The sequence below is a fragment of the Lissotriton helveticus genome, chromosome 8 (genome assembly GCF_964261635.1).
Source record: "Lissotriton helveticus chromosome 8, aLisHel1.1, whole genome shotgun sequence".
Classification (NCBI taxonomy): domain Eukaryota; kingdom Metazoa; phylum Chordata; class Amphibia; order Caudata; family Salamandridae; genus Lissotriton; species Lissotriton helveticus.
This window is the reverse complement of record NC_136069.1, coordinates 260,306,708-260,321,668: the sequence shown is the minus strand read 5'-3', so window position 1 is coordinate 260,321,668 and position 14,961 is coordinate 260,306,708.

The following is a 14,961-nucleotide window of genomic DNA, read 5'->3' as shown; positions in this document are numbered from 1 at the left end:
TATCCCAAAACTCTTTCAACAGCGGCTGGTGGTAAACATGTAGATGTCATCTGCTTCCTAGGCACTGCATGTTGTACATTTGGCATCTCCACCACCTCTTATTTTGGACAACTTTAGTGGGGACCAGTAGATCCTGTGAAGTGTAAAAAGTGGTTTCTCCTTAGTGCAGCAGATTTAATCAAGAAATAAAGCTTGTCTAAAGATACTTGCCATACATTTTTCAGCTCCTCGTTAGGTAAGCAATTCTCTCAGACCAGATAGGGGGGCTCAAACTCTTGCCCGATGCAGCAATCAAATATCTATACCAAAGCAATACCTCCTTCTTTTTTTCTTGGTTTTAAGTCTTGCAGGTCTTTCTCCATTGAATTATCGGAGAGAGAATGCCACTGCTGGTTCCTACACCACGTAGAGATTTGATAGATCTTAAACCTAGATAGTTTGTTGTTGGTCAAGTTCCTCCAGGTATCCCAGGGCAAGCAGCTATCCTCTTCTATTATATCCCCTAACATGGAAACCAGCTATTTTCTGTGGTTTTGCCAGGGCATCTAAAAGGCATCCGGTGTTCTATGGGGATTCCCACACGGGAGCCCATTCACTGTCATAAGGTATGCCCAAGCATGGGCGACAGTCAAATCATAGTTTTCCTGCAGCATGCAAGACTTTCGGACAAACTTGTTTAAAGAATTTTGGGGCACCAAATGTATACATGAAACCCTCTTCCGCACTGTCCGCCAACATATCCTTATGCATGTGACCAACCAAAGTGCCATCTGGCCTAAGAAGAAGCATCCTACAATTCTTTAGCTGGTGTGCCCAGCAATATAATTGGGGATCTGGAAACCCCAAACCCCCACGTGCAAGATCCCGTTTTAGGTTTTTCCAGGATAGCCTAATACCCTTGCCGGCCCATATGAATGCGGAGATTCTTCCCTGTATTTTAATAAGAAGGCTCTTATTCAACACCAAAGGTAGGTTGTCAAACAAATAGGTGAACCTGGGCAAGACACACATCTTAACTAAATTCATCCATCCTTACTGTGTGAGAGGGAGATTCTGTCATCTTTTCAACAGCTTGTCTACTTCCTTAGAGACTTCATTAAGTTCACTTTGGGAAGTTTATTTTCAATTTTGAAGTGTTGTTACTCCTAAGTATCCTATCTATTTTTTCAACATAACACCATGAACTTCCAGGTTCCAAGCCATAACTTCCGTCTTACTACTGTTAATCTCATATCCAGACATCTTCCCAAATGTCTGCACTTCAGTAAATAATTCCAGAAGGGCTTGATTGGCATCAGAGGTAAACATGATCAGGTCGTCGGCATAAAGAGCTAGCTTCCTGGAGAAACCACCTATCATGAAAGGAGTTATACCCTTCTTTTGGCTTAGGCTTTGGGCCAAGGGCTCAATATATAAGTCAAAGAGGATAGGAGATAGGGAGAACCCTTGTCTGGTGCCTTGCTCTATTTGTACAAGGGCCATGAGGTTACCATTTACTATTATTTGGGCTCGAGGAGCTTTATGGATTTTTTAAAGGATCTCCCTAAAGGTCTCATCAAAGTCAAAAGCCTTCAATGTCCTGCTCAGATATTGCCAGTTGACCTCGTCGAAGTCCTTTGCAGCATCTAGGGTGATTATTGATAATGGAGCACACTGTGTTGTGGCAAGGTCCATTGACCCAATTAAAGTATGTACTAGATCTTTCATCTGCCTCCCTGGGAGGAAGCCCTTCTGGTCCTCATGGATTATAGGCCCAACAATTTTAAGTCAAGCTATTAATATCCCGGTGTAGATTTTATATTCACAGTTCAGTAAAGCTATCAGGCGGTAAGACTGACATTGTGTAGGATCTTACCCAGGCTTTAAAAATAATGTGATAGCAGCCTCATTCCAAGAGTCCGGAAGTGGAGAGCTGCCCCTCAATATTTCATTAAATACCTATATCCAGGTCGGAATAATTTTTTCTGCCAGTAATACATAGGTTTCATTGGGGATCAAGTCCGGTCCTGCTGCTTTCCCTTTCTTAGTTTTATTGAGAGTGGTCAGGATTTCATTCCCTGATATATCCTGGTTAAGAAATAATAGACTATCAGTGCTCAGTTTTGGGAGCTGCTTTTTTGAGAGCCAATAGTCCAGTGCAACCTCATATACCACCAAATACTCCTGATACAGATTCTGAAAACATTTAGTAAAGGCCGTCTCAATACCTTCCCTATCCTGAACAGCCTGATCCCCATTTTCCGGCTTGATCTTCCTGATGTAGTTGCGGACCTATCCCTTCTACTCTTCATTGCTAACAATTTCCCACAATTCTCCCCTTTATCAAAATCTCTCATTTTACTATCATCTCATTTCTGCAACCTATTCTCCCCCATCATGAGTCTAAATTCACGATGCAAGTCTTCAACTCTTCCAAGTAAGCTCAGTTTATCAGCCCCCTTGAAATGCCAAGACTTCAGATTTGCTTCTGCTATTGCTAGCCGATCTTCCAGTGAAACAATCTACCTTTTTTCTGTTCTGACCCAGGCCGCTGTAGCACACTTTAAGGACCCTCTTAACTAGGCCTTAAAGGCATCCCATACCACGTGTACTGGGGCGGACGCTGAGTTCCAATTAAAAAAGTCAGCAGTGTCCCTTTCTATCTTACTCATGATGTCAGGTTGCAACAGTAATCTTCTAATCAGGGTCCACCTACTAAGGACAAGGTTTGAGAGGAGCTCAATTTTTAACCAAATTGCTGCATGATCAGATAGATGGATTGGCAGGTAATCTATTTTTGGGACTTTTGCAACTTTTGAAAACTCCATAAAGATGTATTCCATCCCAGAATAGTGACCATTCTTTTTGCTGAAAAAGGAATAATTTCTAGAATTGCCATTGATCTTACGCCATACATCAAATAGGTTTAAACTATCTAGCATAGAAAAGAGGTAGACTTTAACTCGTGGTGAAGTGATTTGAGTGAGGGGAGAAGATCTATCCAATTTATTGTATAAAAGGATATTAAATTACCAGCCAATTATGAGAGGCGTTTCAAAGTCAAGCAAGCTAGAGCAAAGATTATTCAGAGGTGAAGTATCATCTTCATTGGGACCATAACAACTAGCCAGAGTATATAAAGTGCAGCAAATTTTAACTATGACTACTACCCAACGCCCACTTTCGTCTGGCTGCGATCTACGTAGTTCTATCCCTGAATTTGGTTTAATTATCATGGCAATGACCTTAGAGCAGTATTGTTCGTCTGTAGCTATAACCTTATCTACCCATCTTTGCCTATTAAATAATGCTAAACATTCAGCCCGTAGGAGGTGCGTCTCGTGGAGCAAGATAACCCTGGCGGAGCTTTCTTTCAGGTATTGAAGGACCAAACGATGTCTCCTTTAACCTTTAAGCTGTTCACGTTTCAGCTCATGATTCCAAGGGACTCCCCTCCTGATAATCTCCCCTTATCCCCCATCATCTACTATCAAGATCAGGCCGCAACTTTTAACCCCTGTTGTGCTAAATGCGGACAATTTTTTTTTTTTACCCCTAAACTCCTCACCACACGTGCTCCCCCTGATACTCCCTCCCCACCGAGGGAACTCTCCCTTACTACCTATTGGCTAGTGCCAATTCGAGCTGCTATCCACCAAACCAAATTTCACAGATAAACTTGACTTTTCACCACAAATCATCTTCTATGATGGTTGCCTTCACTATTAACCAGCTTTATTGAGGGCTAAAAATCTATCCACTTTGTCTGGAGACTTAAAGTTATGCGTATTATTGCAACACATCACTTTAAGAAATGCAGGTAACCTCAGCTGTACTTGGGCGCCCATTTCTTTTAGAGGGTCTATTCGCTTGGCCAACTCCCATCTTCTATCTTCTGTCACTCGAGAGCTATCAGACCAAATTTTCAAAGTTAGATCATGGGCCTGGAGGTTTTTTTTGCTGAAGGGCAGCCCCCAAAAGCTTTTCCTTGAGGGTATAGGATTTGAATATTCGCCAGGATTTTTCAGGGGTTCTTCCTTCCAGGTTTGAATGGACCACGATGTACCTGTTGGATTTCAGATGCAAAAGTTGTATCAGATACAACGTGTGGGAGCGCTTTAGTCAAGAGATCTATTACAAATGATTTGGCATTATGCCCTTCCACCCCTTCCTTAATATCCAGGATCCTGATGTAATTCCTTCTGGAGTTGTTTTCCAGTCTTTTCATCCTATCTGATAAGTCCTTCTCTCTCTGTTTAAGCTTGACCACTTCCTGAGTATTATCATTCACATCCAACTCTAGCTCATGAACTTTACTTTCCAATACCTCCGTGCGGTGCGTTTATGCTCGTAAGTTTTCCTCCAGACTAAGACACGTGTCCTGAATTCTACTCTGGTTAGTCTCTGAGGTGGAAAAACGTTCTTTGAATACCGACAATAGTTGGCTCAGCATCCCTTCAACCATATCCAAACCTGGTGCAGCCTTAATAGCCTCATTGCCCGATTTGTTTGATGTGGGATTTCGCATGTGGGCTTTATGTGCGTCTCCTAGGGTTTCTTTCTCCTTATCTGAAAATCTATTTGTAACAGGAATCGCTGAGTATGGGAGAGGAGCATTCTCAGACTAATTAAGCTGCCCCCTCTGAAGTCTACATATTGAACAGTTCAGTTTAAAGTATGACCTGAGAGAAGGTGTCACTTTTGGGGCTGCTGGGGCTGGTCTCTTTTTTCTCTCTTTGAAGGAAGTGACCTTCGCTTATGGGGGTTTACAGAGAGACTTTTACTTTTATATTTACCCAAAGAGGGACCTAGGAACTGTCTAGTTGCTGATTGTGATGTAGACTCCTGAAAGAGAACGGAGTAAGATCTCGATTTGTACCTTTTACCAAAGAATAAGTCGTTATAAGGGTTAACTAATAGGTCAACAGACTTACGTTCTGTCATTAACCCGCCCCCCTTGACTGCACGATCCTTACCCTCAAGTGGATGGGTCACGAGTTCCATAGGTGGTGAGCCTGCACCATGCTCTGCCTGTCTTTCTTTCCCTGCTTCAGAAGACTTGATTGGCAGTTGATTTTCACAGCATGTCCCTTTCCACTAGGCAGGACTGCCAAGACTGCTAAACCGCTGGCAGCCATCTCCACACAGCCTCCCCTTGACTTTCCCTGGAGGCTGCGGCATGTACTGACACTTCCAGGCTTCACCCCGGAACTGGATCTAGGGCTTCCAAGGCGGGGAAGGGCGCGGAAAGTCTGCCCGAAACCCAAACAAAGTCAAACCGCCATGCATGGCAAAAGGGTTCACAGAATAGGCATACAAGCGGCATGGTTTGACGATAGTGTGACTAAAGCCAGCGCCATACCCCGGCAACCATGAGGCACGACTGAATCCAGTCTTGAATTGTTCCCTTTCAGCAACTGATGAGAGCTCGCCATACTGTGAGTAAACGGTGTGGTATTTTGATTGACCCAGGGTTGGGTACACCTTAGCGCGTGTATACCACTCGGGTCACATAGATAGGTCCTGAAGAAAACCTGGTAATATCGCCAACAGGTTGAAACATGTAGACTACAATCACTTTTTATCACCACAAAGATACCAGAGGTCGTTCTAGCCGAGTTTGGTATCTTACACTGCTTTTAATATTGTCTTGGTGCTCCATATTAAAGTATTTTAGGGAGTTAAATTAAGGCAATTTTTAATTCACTCTTTTTCCACTCACCTGCACCACTGTTGCGAAGAAAACCTGCTCCACTGTAATCAGGTGTTGAAGCACACCCAACTATTCGGGTGGGACCCCAATGATGAAGCATGTCACCAACTAGGTTGGTGAGTGAGGGGTCTTCTTAAAAAAGGAAAACTTTTCTCCCTTTTTCCTTTTGAGTGTTTTCCTCTACACTACGTAGCCTGTAATATCCCATAAACGTTGGCATGTGGGGAGCAGCTTCTGTGCGGGCTTCATAGCGGGCTGCTATGCTCCCGTCCTCGGTGCGTTGTTGATTCACTTTATAGTCCAAAGTGACTTTAGCTCACCTATCCATGGAAAGCACCACCATGTCCCACCATGTCCTTCAATAGGGTAGGGGAATAAGCACAATAGACACTGCGTACATTATAGGCCCCCTTACAATATCATAATGCTGTTTATTCAGCTTCACCTCAGGGGGGTGCAATCCAGGTGGTCCATGTACCTCATCAGAGTTGTTGTAAATCCTACATTGACCAGTCCCTATTCAGCAACAAATATCTGTCAGGTATTGACTGCCCTGGTCAGGAGCATCATGTCAGTTCCCATTATCAGCTTCCTGCAAAAACAACAACAGAAATAGGGGACCAACAGTGCCCTCTCCAGTTTTCGGACCCAGGAAGGTTAGCACTCGTCAGATAGCACAACCAGCAGAGATACAAACTAAAAAGGACACGTGGAGGTGCAGCAGGTCAGTAGCCTGCTGATTCTTCTGTTTTAGTGGAATGCACTAGATCTCCTGTTTGCAGTGATCACATAGTTTGCCACCTTGATGTTCTGCAGCAGCTTGTGAGGCAGATTCTGAGGGCTATAGCCCCTGAAAAAGTAATGTAGATGGATTGAAAAAGGCTTGTTGGACGGCAGAATAGATTGCAGCTGGGCATTTGTATCAAGAAGATAGAATGTATGTATGTATGTATTTATTGCTTATTAAGTGCGGCTGCCACCCAAAGGGTATCCTGGCGCTGAGACCACATCATTCCTACAGGTAGACCACAATTACATTGCTCTGGGAAACAGGAAGGTCTTGAGATCCTTTTTAAAAGAGGTGAGATCTTGTCTACTCCTCAGCGTCAGCGGGAGGGTGTTCCAAAGTGTAGCGGCTGTGAAGCTAAAAGCACGGCCACCCATCCTCACTCTGTTGATCCTAGGGACCGTCACTAGGAAAGCGGAGGAGGATCTCAGAAGTCTGGCAGCATGATACCAGGAAAAAAGATTTTGGAGCGGTATCGGTCCCTGTCCATGCAGAGCCTTAAAAACAAGGCATAGAGCCTTAAAGGCAATTCTCTGTTGGACGGGTAACCAATGAAGATCAGCCAATGCAGCAGAAGAAGAAGCAGAGCGAGGGCGGGATAGAGCCAATTTGGCCGCCATGTTTTGGATCCTCTGCAGCTTTAGGATCAAAATTTTAGGGGCTCCCAGAAGTAGTGCATTGCAGTAGTCTAATCGACTAAGAATAGAACTGCGCACTACCTCTGCCCTGGCCTCTATGGGAAGGAGCGGTAAGATCTTACATAGGGCACGAAGTAGGCCCATACATGTCGCCGTGGTCCTGTTCACAGAGGCATCAAGCTGCAGGTTAGGTTCAAACAGAACTCCTAGATTACGGGCCGATTCGGCAGCCTCTACCGTACCTAAGGTGGATATAGGCCAAAAATCGTCCGGAAGCGGGCGAGGGGTACGATCTAGGGAGCAATGGAGAACCTCCGTTTTAGATCCAATAAATTGAAGCGAGTTAACTCGCAGCCACTCGGTTGTTGCCGACATACAGCAGTGGAAAGTGTCCCTCGATACTGCTTTAGTGCCCTCAAGTGAGAAAATCAATTGAGTGTCATCGGCATAATTGATGACAGATATGCCGAATTACTTTATCAGGTCTACCAGGGGTCGAAGGTAAAGATTGAAAAGGATCGGGCTGATCGCTGACCCCTGGGGGACACCCTGATTCACTTGTCGTATAGCAGATCGAAAAGGTGGTAACGCCACTGCCTGCTGTCTGTTGCTGAGATATGATGTTAACCATCTCAAAGCCAAGCCGGTTACTCCTATGCTCTGAAGACGGCTCAATAGTACTGCATGGTCCACCGTGTCGAAGGCAGCCGACATGTCAAGCAGCACTAGAAATGCTGACTTGCCCTTGTCGACACGCGCTCGTAGATCGTCCAACACGGTGACCAATGCAGCCTCAGTGCCGTGAGCCGGCCTGAAGCCGAATTGTGATGTATCCAGGCAGGAGTTATTTTCCAGAAAGCTGGATAGTGCTCTCGTGACCCATTTCTCTACAACTTTTATTGTAAATGATAGAAGCGAAATGGGCCTGTAGTTGGCCGGGCTTGAAGGGTCCAAAGAAACCTTCTTCAGCAATGGTTTAACTATCGCCAACTTCCAGCTGTCTGGGACTACTGCTGTGCTCAATGACTGGCAACAGATGGTGTGGAGCGGAGGAAACAGCTCATCTTGGAATGTCTTCCAGATCTTATGTGGCATAGGATCAAGCTGTAATCCTGAGGACATGCCATTAGCCAAAAGACAGAACTCTTCCAAAGAAGGACTAGGAAAGCAAGACAGCTGAGGAAGACCCTCCCAATTATAATCCTTCTTAGAACCCGCAAGAAGGAGGGGTTCTGCAAGGGAAGTCAAGGAAGATGTGGGCTGACCAGAAGACTGCAGTCTGTTCAAAATTGTCCTAATCTTCTCCTCAAACGCAGAGGCCAGAGAATCGCACAGCTCCTGAGAGACGGGGATGGCTGGTACAGTACAGGACGGATTGGCTAGATTATCGACCAATTTAAACAAGGCCTGCGACTTGTTAGAGGCCTTGGCCAGCGTGTCTGCCAGAAATTGGGCTTTAGCCTTCTTCAACTGAACCTTGTATTCCTGCAAGGCCACTTTATATGCTACCTTGTCTGATTCCTTGTATTCTCTCCTCCAGAGTCGTTCCGCCTGTTTACAGCGAAGTTTATGCTGTCCAAGGTCATCAGTGAACCAGGCGTTAGTTCCTCTAGGTCTATCCCTCATCTTCCTTAGTGGAACCAGCTCATCCAGGGATGTCGAGATCTGCTGGCAAAGGACCGAGTAGCTTTTGTCCACACTATCCTTCACCGTAAATGGTCTGGGCAGCAAAGTAGGTCTACTCGGTTGCTTCAAAAGACGAGACCATTGCCTACTGATCTTGGTAACGCCTGGGTCCCCTGCCCTTAGCGAGCCGGGCAAGGAGATAGACATTAGGACTAGTGCATGGTCGGTCCAGCATTGATCCACGACCTCTCCAACTATAAGTAGATCCTTATCGGCAAATACAAGATCTAAAGTATGCCCTTTAACATGAGTAGGTGACGTAACCAGCTGTGCTGTGTTGTATATTGCTACATGCTTGGCAAAGTTCTCTATATGACAGATCTTGAGGGCCAGAAGGCCAGAGGTTAAAGTCACCTAACACTAAAAATCTAGTGTGAGAGTTCGAAAGGTCGTAAATCAGGTCAATCAATGGCTGAAGGGCCGTGGTGGTTGAAGAGGGTGGTCTGTAACATAAAAGACCCGTTACTAGAGTGCCGCCCTGGGCCATGATGGAAAAGCCCATGAGCTCAAACCCCGAGACCTCTTTTACCGCCAGCTGTGTAAGGGAAATTGAGTCTTTAAAAATATAGCCTATTCCACCCCCTCTGCCGGATGCTTGAGGAGCATGTTTTATGAAGGACATTGTACAAGATTAGCAGTATGTGAGAAGGAGCTTCACAGCCTCACATCTGTCCCCTCTGTGGACTAGCTGTGCCCCTACTGACAAGGTTTTAAATAAGTAGAAAACGTGAACCATCCATTCTTATGTTGCCCACTGTTGAGTCAGCAAAATCACAATGAATCCTCAATGCTTCCACATTAGAAAAGGAAATCGTTATTGCTATTTAATGCCATTTCATTTAATATGAAACCATTTCCCCTATGCGACCAATTATCAAATGTTGAAAGGTAGAAGAAATATTTAACAAAAGGTTTGAAAAGATGTCGGCTTGCAGCGAGAACTAATCCTGAGCATGAACTAGGGCGACCTCTCATTATCAGTTTTGCACATTGTGTAAATCTTTTATACACACTCCTGTCGCTTAAGCTGCAATAGGACTCATTTGCTACCTGTTCTGGGATCCTAGTGCAACTTCTCTGAAGAGGTTGAGGGCGGTGGTATTCTCTTTTAAAGCATAGCTTCTTCTAAGAGGAGAGCAGTGGTGACCTCTCTTAAAGTACAGCTTCTCTTAAGAGTATGGGTGCGATGGTGTACTCTCTTATAGTACAGCTTCTCCTAAGAGTAGGAGGGTGATATGGCCTCTCTTAAAGTACAGCTTCTCCTAAGAGTAAGGGAGCGGTGGTGGTCTTTCTTAAAGTACAGCTTCCCCTAAGAGTAAGGGGGTGGTGGTGGTCTTCCTTAAAGTACAGCTTCTCCTAAAAGTAGGGGGGCAGTGATGGCCTCTCTTGCAGTACAGCTTCTCCTAAGAGTAGGAGGGCAGTGATGGCCTCTCTTATAGTACAGCTTCTCCAAGGGGTAAGGAGGTGGTGGTGGCCTCTTTTAAAGTACAGCTTCTCCTAAGAGTAGGAGGTGGTATTTCATAAAGTACAGCTTCTTTTAAGAGTAGGGGGAGGTGGTGTCTCTCTGAAACACGCTTCATTCCCCATTTCCAGAACCCTCTCATAGAATCAACACTTGAATAAAAACCTTCTAATTTTTATTGTACATTTTACATTATTATTCAAATGCACACAGAGCTGTGAGAATACCCCGCCACACTAAAACGAACTGTAGAGGTTTATGATTAATAAAAATGTAAAATATTTCTAAAAAATAAGTTGTCTAAATACGTATTTTTTGATTCTCCGTCTATATTTTCCCTCTCTTTCCGGAACACTTTATAGATGTGTATTCGATCATTTTTGTCTGTTTATTCTCGTTTGTCCCTGAGCAGTCCTATTTCTGTTATTCACAGTTAATTGATGTCCCAACCAGAACGAAAGACATTAAAGTAAGCTTTTATCCCCTTGAAGCTTTCAGGCTTTATGGGGAGGCATGTGATTGTGGCAGATGAATGCAATGTCCATTCAGTTTAATGCACCGAGAGGGTAAATTATATGATGCACTTTCACATTTCCAGGTACAGCATGCACTGTGCTAAGAGAATATTCTCTCTTGTCGTGGATGCGATTGTCGATCTTTAACTGCCATAATTACACAAGAAGGAAAGATGCTTTTGAGCACATAAAGTAAGTTTCTTCACAAAGAAGGCAAAGTAAGGAACACGTTCAGAACTATATAAATCAATTTTTCTTTATCATGCCGAGTCCATTAACCATTTTCATGTTCTGTGATATTAGATCAATAAGAGTTATTGCTTGATGAGTGTGAAAGAAACTCCACATTTGCTGAGACTATTGCTTGAAAAGTCAGACTGGAAATCTCAGGATGTTATGCATTGTTAAGTGTACTTGTGGAGCGCTCTGCCATCCGGGAGGGTATGCTCGTGTTTTAAGCTGGGGCAAGCCTGTTCTGGCCTAGGGCTAATCTGGTGAGGCCAATACGACAAGCTACATCTTTAGCTTCTTGAGGAATTCATGAATAAAAGAGGCACTTCTGATGTGCAGGAGCAGGTCTTTCCAGGCTTGAGGAGCAATATAGGAGAAGGCCCTACCACACATCTGGTTTTGTGTATGCAAGGGCTTTGTGTGAGTAGGAGCCTGGCTGAGTGGAAGTTCCTGGTGGGATTGCGAAATATGATGAAGTGGTTAAGGTAGGCTAGGCCGATGCTCTGTAAGGCTCTGAGGATATGCATGAGAAGCTTCCTGATGTGCTGGGTGATGTGCATGTGGCTTGGTAGGTTGAGTTTGATACTGGTTGCTGTGCTATCTATGGTTCGGAGATGTCTGGTCAGATGCATGTTGATTCCAGCGTAAAGGGTGTTCCTGTAGTCCAGTTTGCTTGTAGTGGTTCTGTGGGTGCTGGTGGGGAGTCATTTAAACATTTCCTACAGCTACTTCAGGGTGTGGTGACGGTGTTGACTTGGGCAGATATGGTGAGCTGATTGTCGATGATGAAACTAACGTTCTTGGTTGTGGGTGTTGTGAGGGGTTGTGGGACCAAGTTCTGCTGGCCACTAGGTGAAGTCTCCCGGAGCAGACTTTCTTCCTAAAACGCGAGTCCTGTCTTGTCCGTGTTCAGTTTTAGACAGTGGTTTTCATTCACTCTGTGACTTTGGTCATGCAGGCGGTGAATTTGTTCTGCATGTTAGGTGTTTTGTCCCAGATGGAGAGCATCAGCTGTGATTTGTCAACGTAGGATTGGATGTCCGTGGGTGCAGATGACAATGGTGAGTGGTACCATGTGCTTGTTAAAGAGTGTGGGCTAAGAGATGAGCCCTGGAGTACTCTCGAATAAGGTTCCAGACGTCTGAGCAGTAGTTTGTCAGGCTGAATGACTGGCTATGACCAGTCAGGAAGGAGCATATCTAGTGGAGTGCAGATCCTTGGATGCTGATTTCATGTAGTTGTTTAATGAGGATGGTGGAGATACGGTGTTGAAAGGCGCTGAAAGGTCCAGTAGTATGGGGGCTGTGATATCTCCTCTGTCCATGATAGTACAGATGTTGTCTGTTGCTGTGATGAAGGTTATTTAATACTATGGCTTGGTCTGAATCCAGGCTAATTGGCAATGATTATATGGTTTTCATTGAGGTGGTTGGCTAGGTGCTTATGATCAGCTTCTCAAGGATTCCGGTCAGATAGGATAACAGAGAGACGGGTCTGTAATTGGCTGACGCTGTAAGGTCTGTGGTGGGCTTTTTGATGAGGGGAAGCACTGTGACATGTTTCCAGGTATCTGGTTAGGTAGTTTGAGGCATTCAGGATCAGGGTGAGTGGACAGCTAATGGGTTGCACTCCTTTGATGAAGGTGTGGTGTACGCAGGGATTCATTGGGCCTAGTAGTGCATGATGAAAGCAGTATTCCTCCTTGTTGATGGTGGACCAGTCAGCGTGGATTCTATGGTTGAGATAGAGAGGTTTGTTGATAAGTCACCATGGTCAGGTTGTCATAAATGTTGGTTATCTTGTTGCAGAAAAAATGGAACTGGCTTTGCGAACCACTTCTCTTGCTGCAGTCATTTAACTTTGCGCCTCTAGGTACCCAGTCGCCATTGCAATGAAGTTCATCTGCGCTAAGACAGTCAGTTAGGCCTGAGCAGGTGTCCTACCTGGCCTTCAGTGAAGCCTAGGCCCCCCAATCTACCAACCCAGTCTGAGGACCACCCACCCCATTTCAAGATCCCTGCCTGCTTGGGGAGACTATTTCGCCAATAAAGCAATCGCTGTGCAGTAGATGACTTTCTAGCAAAACTGAATGCTGAGTATGCTGCCATTTTATTGCAGTACAATCTGCATTCTTTTTTCTGCAGAACGAAACACCCAAAGTTGGGGGATCTTTCTGTGAAACAAGCAAAAGTACATATTTACAAGAACTTAATACTGCTGTAGCATCAATTTTTTTTACGTTACAGTGACTTTTTTTATTGCCTTATTTACAAGTTTCCGCTAACTGCAGTTAGCTGCACTTTTCCAGTGTAAACGTGAATTTCCAAGCTCGTCGCTTCTGTTAGTGGGATAAAACGAAAATGAGATGCAAGGTAGGCGTTCCCATGCAAAACTGCAGCTAAGCACACTTCACAATGTTTACAAAGAAGTCCAGTTAGAGGCAGTTTTTTATGACCAAAAAATAGCTGGTCTCAAAATTGGTGCAAACACTTGGGCCCACATAAGATGTTTTGGTGCTGGACAGCGCCGCAAGGAATATTGCTGTGCTTCCCTGCGCCAAAACAAAAGGTCAGGAATGCACCCTATCAATAAGATACAGCGCATTCCTGGGCCTCATTCATGAAAAGTGTTGCATTGCTGCGACAAAACAGCGTTGCAACACTTTTCACTGCGCACTCCTTGCGGCACCATGGATGCGCCATATTTACAGTATGGCGATCCATATTGCAATCAATGATAGATACGTCTGGAATCCTGACATATCTGTCAGCGATAAAGTCATGCATTGCTACAGTTGTGTCTCAAGCATGACCAAATCCAGCAATGCATGAGGCAGGCCAATCCATATGGCACTGCGGCACCCTTACGCCCGCCATGAGGGAGGCATGAGGTATTGACGCAGTGATGTCCTAGAATTGTCGCAGTGAAATCTGACAGATCTCACTGCACCACTCCTATGAGGCTTTGTTACGTGGGAACCCCCACCCTTTATACATCATACCTGACACAGGTAAACAGTGGTGCAGGGCTTTACAAGGTCACGCATATGCCTAGAGGCATCACTTTGTAAATACGGTGCAATGTGGTGCAAAATTAATGCTGCAAGTACGTCAAGAAAATGATGCATCAGCAGCTTTAAACTGTCGGAAGGGGCTCATGAATAAGTCCTCTGTATTTTTCCCCTACATTGACGCACAATGGCTGCCATGCGCCAGTGCAGGCACCCCTGCTCCATAGTGATGCGGAGTTGATTGTAGCTGTGCAGGAAGGGACACCTACCTGCACAAAACCTATCAAACCTGGGTATTTCCTCTTCCTCTGTGTGGTGTGCGTTGATGGCGGATTTGAAGGTTGTATGAGTTTCAGGGGTATTGCTGTGGCTCCATCTCTTCTCAAGACATCTGGAGGTGCGTCTGGACTAGTGGAGGGTGGGAGTGAACCAGTTGGCCTTCATGTAGTGTTGTTTGCCTGGTCTTTTCCTGAGGGGTGCCAGCTCAGTTGTAGATCCATTGGTGGAGGTTGCGCGCTGCGTTGTTGGCATCTGTGAGCATTGGTGGAGTGGTGGTTTTGAGGGAGATGACACAAAGTTCTTCGGTGGCCTTGATGCAGCTGTGACGGGGGGCGGTGATGGTGGTGGTGGACGGTGGGGATGAATAAGGTATGATGTATACAATGATGGTCCGTCCACGAGAGTTCGATGGTTTGGCTGTTGTTAAAGTACCTGCTGGCAGAGAAAACAGGCTTGAACGTGTGTCCGGCTATGTGGGCTGGTGCGGTGACTATCTGCTTGAGTCCAATGTTGGGGGGTTCCACGGGAGGGTGGTGGTGTTCTGATCACTGGGGTTGTCCAGGTGGAACTTGAGGTCTCTGAGTAGGATGTAGCCAGTAGATGGGAGAGCCTGGGGTGAGATGAGGTCTACAATGACATCTGTAATTGGGGGTTCATGGGC